The sequence below is a fragment of the Dipteris shenzhenensis genome, chromosome 20 (genome assembly GCF_047967505.1).
Source record: "Dipteris shenzhenensis isolate YYH24624 ecotype China chromosome 20, Dip_SZ_1.0, whole genome shotgun sequence".
Taxonomy (NCBI): Eukaryota; Viridiplantae; Streptophyta; class Polypodiopsida; order Gleicheniales; family Dipteridaceae; genus Dipteris; species Dipteris shenzhenensis.
Window position 1 is genome coordinate 46,029,155 of NC_141615.1, and position 7,166 is coordinate 46,036,320.

Genomic DNA, 7,166 nt, shown 5'->3' on the forward strand with positions numbered 1-7,166 from the left:
CCCAAGTGGCACATGAGTGTGCACACTGGCAGAGACAGAGCCAACCAGAGGGCTCAGCAAAGCCCGGTAGGCATGAGATAGTCCATGTGGCGTTAGCAGAGGCACGGCACGATGCGACATGGGGGCACGTACACCCCATGGGGTGGATAGATTCCTGTCCCTTACAGGACCACATAGCAAAGCAAAAGGTGACACATGAAGAGCTAATGGATGGCATGGGTGCCAACGGATGGGATCTAGCACCGAGATTCATGGGCAGGTGCTAATTGGGTGCTAATTGGGCGAGAACACCAGTTCAAACCACGAGGCAGATCCGCTCAAGTATCCATGACTCGCAAACCTAGAAGGACCACGAGGAAACCAAAGGCCATGGATGACACGCATCATTGATAGCACATGAAGCTTAGTGGAGCATGTTGCTCCAAAGACCACGCGATGCATGGCGGCATGCCACGGCATCTAAAGGACCTCACATCTAGTTCGAGGCTGACATGTGGTGTACACCCGAAGGATCAACAACTGGATCCAACGGTTGTTGATCGTCGTCACTATAAAGCCATGGTCATACCTCTGTGCCCGATGTTAGTCGGTGAGCGAGTCTAAAGGCGAGCATAATGGCCGAGTTCATGTAGGAGCCACCTCGAGCCTTTGTTCCCACAGAGGGGCAACCAGGGAGATGGAGCAAATGAACAAGTCAGTTCACGGGTGGAGTTGCTGATGCGCAAAGGCGTTGGAGGACCTACTCTTGCATCCATAAGAGGAGAATATGCATGTGTGGGTGGACCTTCGAGTTATGTAACTTGCGGACCATCAAGCCGCCTAATACAAAGAACTCCTCCCTACTTCTGGTGTCAGTTTGATTGAGAAAGTGTGCTATGCACCCTGTGTATTCGTTGTCTGTGTGTGGAGCTAGCGTGTGGTGTGAAGAATCATGTAGCTTGCCTGCTTGTTTCAGTGCTTTGAGTGTATAGGTAGTGTTAGTGTAGAGAAGGGAGTGCATGCGCACTCACCCTCGTGGGCAACATCCCCATTAAAGCACTTAGGAGGCACTGACGGAAACCGACAAGTTCCATCAACGTAAGGTTCCGTCCGGCACCGAAAAGGCCAGTCCGTCTAGAGAGACCGAGAGTCCATCGAGTTCTCAGAAGACGTCATGAGTTCGAGTAAGATCGATTTGAGATCGGGGTACCATCAGATTAGAGTGGCTGAGGAAGAAATACAAAAGACTACTATGAGGACGAAGTACGGGTCTTATGATTGGTTAGTCATCACTTTCGGCCCTCGGGCTAACCAATGCTCTAGCTACTTTCTCCACTCTGATGATATAAATTTTCAGAAATGGATCGGTGCTATATCTTGATGATATCCTCATCTACTCTCGGACACTTGAAGAGCATCTTTAGCACTTGAGGATCATGTTCACGCACCTTAGAGAGAACAAGCTATATCTAAAGGCAAGAAAATGCGACTTTGCTCAAAGAGAGGTCTACTACCTTGGCTTTAAGGTAGTTGAAGGTCGCATAATGATGGACGAGGGAAAGGTAAAGGCAATTAAATATTGACTGACCCCAAGGACAGTTCATGACATTCAAGTCTTCAATGGCTTGGCATCAATCTACAGAGGGTTTATGGAAATGTACTCAGACATTATAGCCCCTTTGACTCATCTCACGAGAAAAGATGTTTCTTGGAGATCGACAACCAAGCATGACAAAGGATTCCAAGACCTTAAGGATGCTATGAGCAGTGAACCAGTCTTGGCTCTACTTGATTTTTCCAAACCTTCTAAAGTACAAAGAGATGCTTCTAATTTGGCAATTGGAAGAGTACTTCTTCAAGATGGCCATCCAGTGGCTTTCGAGAGAAGAAATTTGATCGAGGGAAACGAGGTATCCAACACATGATAAAGAAATGACACCCATTATTCACTGCTTGAGGATGTGGAGGCACTATCTAATGGGCAAGCACTTCATTATTTTTACTGATAATGTCACTACTTTGTACTTTGTAAGTCAGCCTAAGCTTAGCCCAAAGCAAGTTAGGTGGTAGGATTTCCTTGCAAGCTTTGACTTTGACATTAAATACAAACTCGAGAAGGAGAACACGGTGGCTGATGCCTTATCTCGAAGGCCGTACCTGTCTGCTCTTCAACTGTTGCAGGTAACTACTCTCATAGAAGAGATTAAGCAAGGTTATATCGAGGAGAGCCTTGCCAAATGCATGCTGCAAGAAGACTCCAAGAAGGCACATGTGGAGATTCGAGATAGATAGCCACGTAGGCATGGAATAGTCCATGTGGCATTAGCAGAGGCGTGGCGCAATGCGGCACAGCATGGGGGCACGCGTGCTCCATAAGGTGGACAGATGGTAGTCCCTTACAAGACTGCAGAGCAAAGCAGAAGGTGACAAACTGACACTCAACAAATGGCACAGGCGCGAACGGATGGGATCCACCACCAAGATTCACAGGTGTGCGTTGATTGGGCGAGAACACTAGTTCAAACCACAAGGCAAATCCGCTCGAGTAACCACGACTCACAAACCTGGAAGGACCACGAGGAAACAAAAGGCCATGGACGACACCAAGCTTAGTGGAGCACGTTGCTCCAAAGGCCACTCAACGAGCGATGCATGGCATGGCAGACACCTGAAGGATCACCAACTGGATCCAACGGTCATTGACCGTCGTCACCATAAAGCCATGCTCATGCCTCTACGCCCGATGTTAGTCGGTGAGTGAGTCTGAAGGCGACAATAATGGCCGAGATCATGTAGGGAGATGGAGCAAATGAACACGTCGGTTCACGGGTGGAGTCGCTGATGCACGAAGGCATCGGAGGACCTACTCTTGCATCCATCGGAGGAGAATACGCGTGTGTGGGTGGACCTTTGGGTTCTGTAACTTGCGTACCGTCGAGCCGCCTAATACGTAGAACTCCTTCCTACTTATCGTGTCAGTTTGATTGAGCAAGTGTGTCGTGCGCTCTATGTATTCGTTGTCTGTGTGTGGAGCCAGCGTGTGGTATGAGGAATCTTCCTGCTTGTCTCATTGCTTCGAGGTGTAGAGAAGGGAGTGCATGCGCACTCACCCTCGCGGGCAACATCCCCAGTAAGCACTTAGGAGGCACTGACGGAAACCCACAGGTTCCGTCAATGTAAGGTTCCGTCCGGCAGCGGAAAGGCCAGTCCATCCAGAGAGACAAAGAGTCCGTCGGGTTCTGAGAGCAAGAAGAGCCTAAGTCATAAACGTTATAGGCAACCATTGGAGTCTCAACCAAGATTGGAGCGCGCTCAACGAGTGGTGCAACTTCAAGGAAGATGGGCACCTAGAGAGGAATACTTTCACCATCAACACCTGGGACGATTTGCAGCAGAGGCTTCAAATGCAGTTCCTTCCTACCGACATAGAGTGGAAGGCCCGTGACGCCCTTAGCAACTTGCATCACACGAGTACCCTCATAGACTTCATAAAGGCACACTTCTCTCTCATGTTGCAGATTAAAGAGATGAGTGAATCAGATAGGCTTTACTCCCTTGAAGCCATGGGCTCACGACAAGTAAAAGCCGTGGCAAAGGCCTATAAAGTAGCCGATCGCTTGACTGACTGCTGGCAGGAGCGTCAGCACACTTACAAGGGTGGAGTTTCCCATAGTAGATCGGCTAGAAAGTCCTTAGCTCTTGAAGCAAGAGCTTTCAAGGGCAAGAAGAAAGGAAAGCGTCTATGGAAGAGCAAGAAGCATTTCAGGCCCATGGGAGCTACTTTGGAGACTCCTCCAAAACCGGCTGCTATAGTCAACAAAGGGAAAGCAGGTACCCTCCACACCAGCCAAGAGCAGTATGGGGTCAAGGACTAGCAATGGAAGTGGCTGCTATGTTTGCAATGGAACGCATTTTGCTTGAGATTGCCCTATGAGACAGAGTTTGCAGCCCATTCAAGAAGTTCCAATGGAAGGGTTGACGCAGACTATGACACCCGTCCAGAAGTTAGTGGCTATGAGTGAGGCTAAGGTAGCCCCCGGTCTGATGTTCATCTCAGTATTCATCAATGGCCATGTCACATGAGCCATGATAGATACCAGGGCTAGCCATAACTGTGACCCCCTCCAAAGCTAAAGAGATCGGATTAAAGGTAGAGATTAGTCGGGGAGAAGTGGTGAAGACCGTGAAGTGGCCAATGAGTGGCATGGGTTGCCAAGAATATAACACTTCAAGTGGGCAGCAACACAGTGAAAAGCAAGTTCTCAGCCACACTCATGGATGACTTTGATATTGTGCTGGGCCAAACATGGCTAAGAGCAGCAAAGGCAATGGTCTTTCCACTGACTGATCAGCTCATTCTATGCAAGAATGATGGCTTGGAAATCGTTAAAGCTTCAAGGGAACACGAGAAGTCTACTATCAAGACTCTGTCATCCCTTCAACCAAAGAAAGTAGCTCGCAAAGGAGGGCAACTATTTCTAGTCATGGTAAGACAAGCTGCAGATCGTGAAGAAGAACCCAAGTCCCAAGCATCATGTACCTAAGGAGGTGAACGCCTACTCAAGGAACTTGTAGATATCATGCCCGATGAGATGACTAGGGAGCTTCCTCCAAAGAGGGATCCATCTAAGAGCCCTTATGGAGCACCGATCCTTTTTGTGAAGAAGAAATATGGAGACTTAAGGCTTTGTGTGGACTATAGAGCCTTGAATAAAGTAACTCTTAAAAATAGATACCCTCTCCCAAATATGGGGGAATTGTTCAACTCTTTGGTCCATGCTTGCTATTTCAACAAGATCGATTTGAGATCGGGGTACCATCAGATTAGAGTGGTCGAGGAAGACATAGAAAAGACTACTATGAGGACGAAGTACAGGTCTTATGATTGGTTAGTCCTCACTTTCGGGCTAACCAATGCTCCAGCTACCTTCTCCTCTCTAATGACATAAATTTTCAGAGACTCCTTGGATGATTTCGTGGTGCTATATCCTGATGATATCCTCATCTATTCTTGGACACTTGAAGAGCATCTACAACACTTGAGGATTGTGTTCACGCACCTTAGAGAGAACAAGCTATATCTAAAGGCAAGCAAATGCGACTTTGCTCGAAGAGAGGTCTACTACCGTGGCTTCAAGGTAGCTAAAGGTCGCATAATGATGGATGAGACAAACATAAAGGCAATTATAGATTAGCCGACCCCAAGGATAGTTCAGGAGATTTGAGCCTTCAATGGCTTGGCATCATTCTACAAAGGGTTTATAGAAATGTGCTCAGACATTACAACCCCTTTGACTTATCTCACAAGAAAAGATGTTGCTAGGAGATGGACAACCAAGCATGACAAATCATTCCAAGACCTCATGGATGTTGTGAGCAGTGAACCAGTCTTGGCTCTACCCGATTTTTCCAAACCTTTTGAAGTACAAATAGATGCTTCTGATTTGGCAATTGGAAGAGTACTTCTTCAAGATGGACATCCAGTGGCTTTCGAGAGCAAAAAGTTGATTGAGAGGGAAATGAGGTCTCCAACACATGAAAGCCATCATTCATCGCTTGAGGATGTGGAGGCACTATCTAATGGGCAAGCACTTCACTATTTTTACTACTAATGTCACCATTTTGTACTTTGTAAGTCAGCCTAAGCTTAGCCCAAAGCAAGCTAGGTGGCAAGATTTCCTTGCAAGCTTTGACTTTGACATTAAACAAAAACCTGGGAACGAGAACATGGTGGCTGATGCCTTGTCTAGAAGGCCATACTTGTTTGCTCTTCAGGGAGCTACTGTCATAGAAGAGATTAAGCAAGGTTATATCGAGGATGCCCTTGCCGAATGCATGCTGCAAGAAGACTCCAAGAAGGCACATGTGGAGATTTGAGATGAAGTCATCTTCTACAAGCAAAAGCGAGTCTATGTACCAGTAGCAGGAGGTCTAAGGAGGCGGCTCATGAAGGAGCATCACGACACTCCTTGTGGACACCCAGGCCAAGAGAAAACCTTCAGCCTACTCTCAAGGAGCTTTTGGTGGCCCTTGAAGGAAAGAGACTGTGACTCATATGTAAGGACGTGTGTGACCTATTCCCAAGATAAGGCAGACAGAAGGAAGCCCATGGGTTTGCTCCAGCCACTCCTATCCCTGAGAGACCGTGGGAAAGTGTGTCTATGGATTTTATAACGTGACTACCAGATTTCGAAGGATACATAGGCCTTACTTGTCATGGTGTGTAGGCTGACGAACTTTATTTCGTTCAAAGCCCCTTGTGATACAGCAGAGATAGCTAGATTGTTCTTCAAACATGTCGTAAAGAATCACAGGCTGCATCATCTCAGATAGAGATGGGCAACTCACAGGAGCTTTTTGGCAAACTCTGTTTGCATTATGTGGCACAAGTCTACAGCTCACAAGCACGTACCACGCCCAAGCAGATGGCTAGACTAAGCAAGTCAACCAGCTAGCACACATATCGAGCACCAATCAAGTGCTACGGTTGTGGAGAAAATCATCGGATCGCAGAGTGCCCTCATTGTGGTAGCGTCGCTACTTTCCAACCACTCTACAGATATTGTGGCATAGGCCATGCCTATATGGATTCCCCCATGAAAAATAATGTCCCACAACAAACAAAGGCTAAGCCTAATGTCCCAATCGGCATGATTGACCATCAAAGTCTAGGGCCGACAAGTGTAATATCACAACCTGTGAATGTAATTACATGCTAGCAAAAGGAGGCCACCAAGGATCCTAATATTCCAATCTAGCCAGATGACTTCTTGAAAAGACTACACAAGTGCCTCTATATCAGCCAAGCAATGAGTAGCCAAGCTCATCCACATTAGCTCTCGAGCTTCGAATAAAAGAAGTTCCATATCCGAATGTAGAAGTGGAGAAGGCTCGATTTCAGGCACTTCAACAATGGGTACAAAAGGAATAAGCTCAATTTAACCTTGTGTCAATTCCCATTGGAATCCTATTACGGAATTGTCCCAATCTCTGGGAGAGTTTCAAAGGGTGAATCGAGCTCACAAATCCCCCTCACCTATCGAAGACATCAAAGATATCCTTGTGCGGATGGGTGAGAGAGATGACATATGCAACATCACTGTGCCTTTGATCCATAAGGCATATAATGAAGTCCAAGCCATAGTGGATGGTGGAGCACATGTAAATGTCCTATCCAAGGAGCTCTA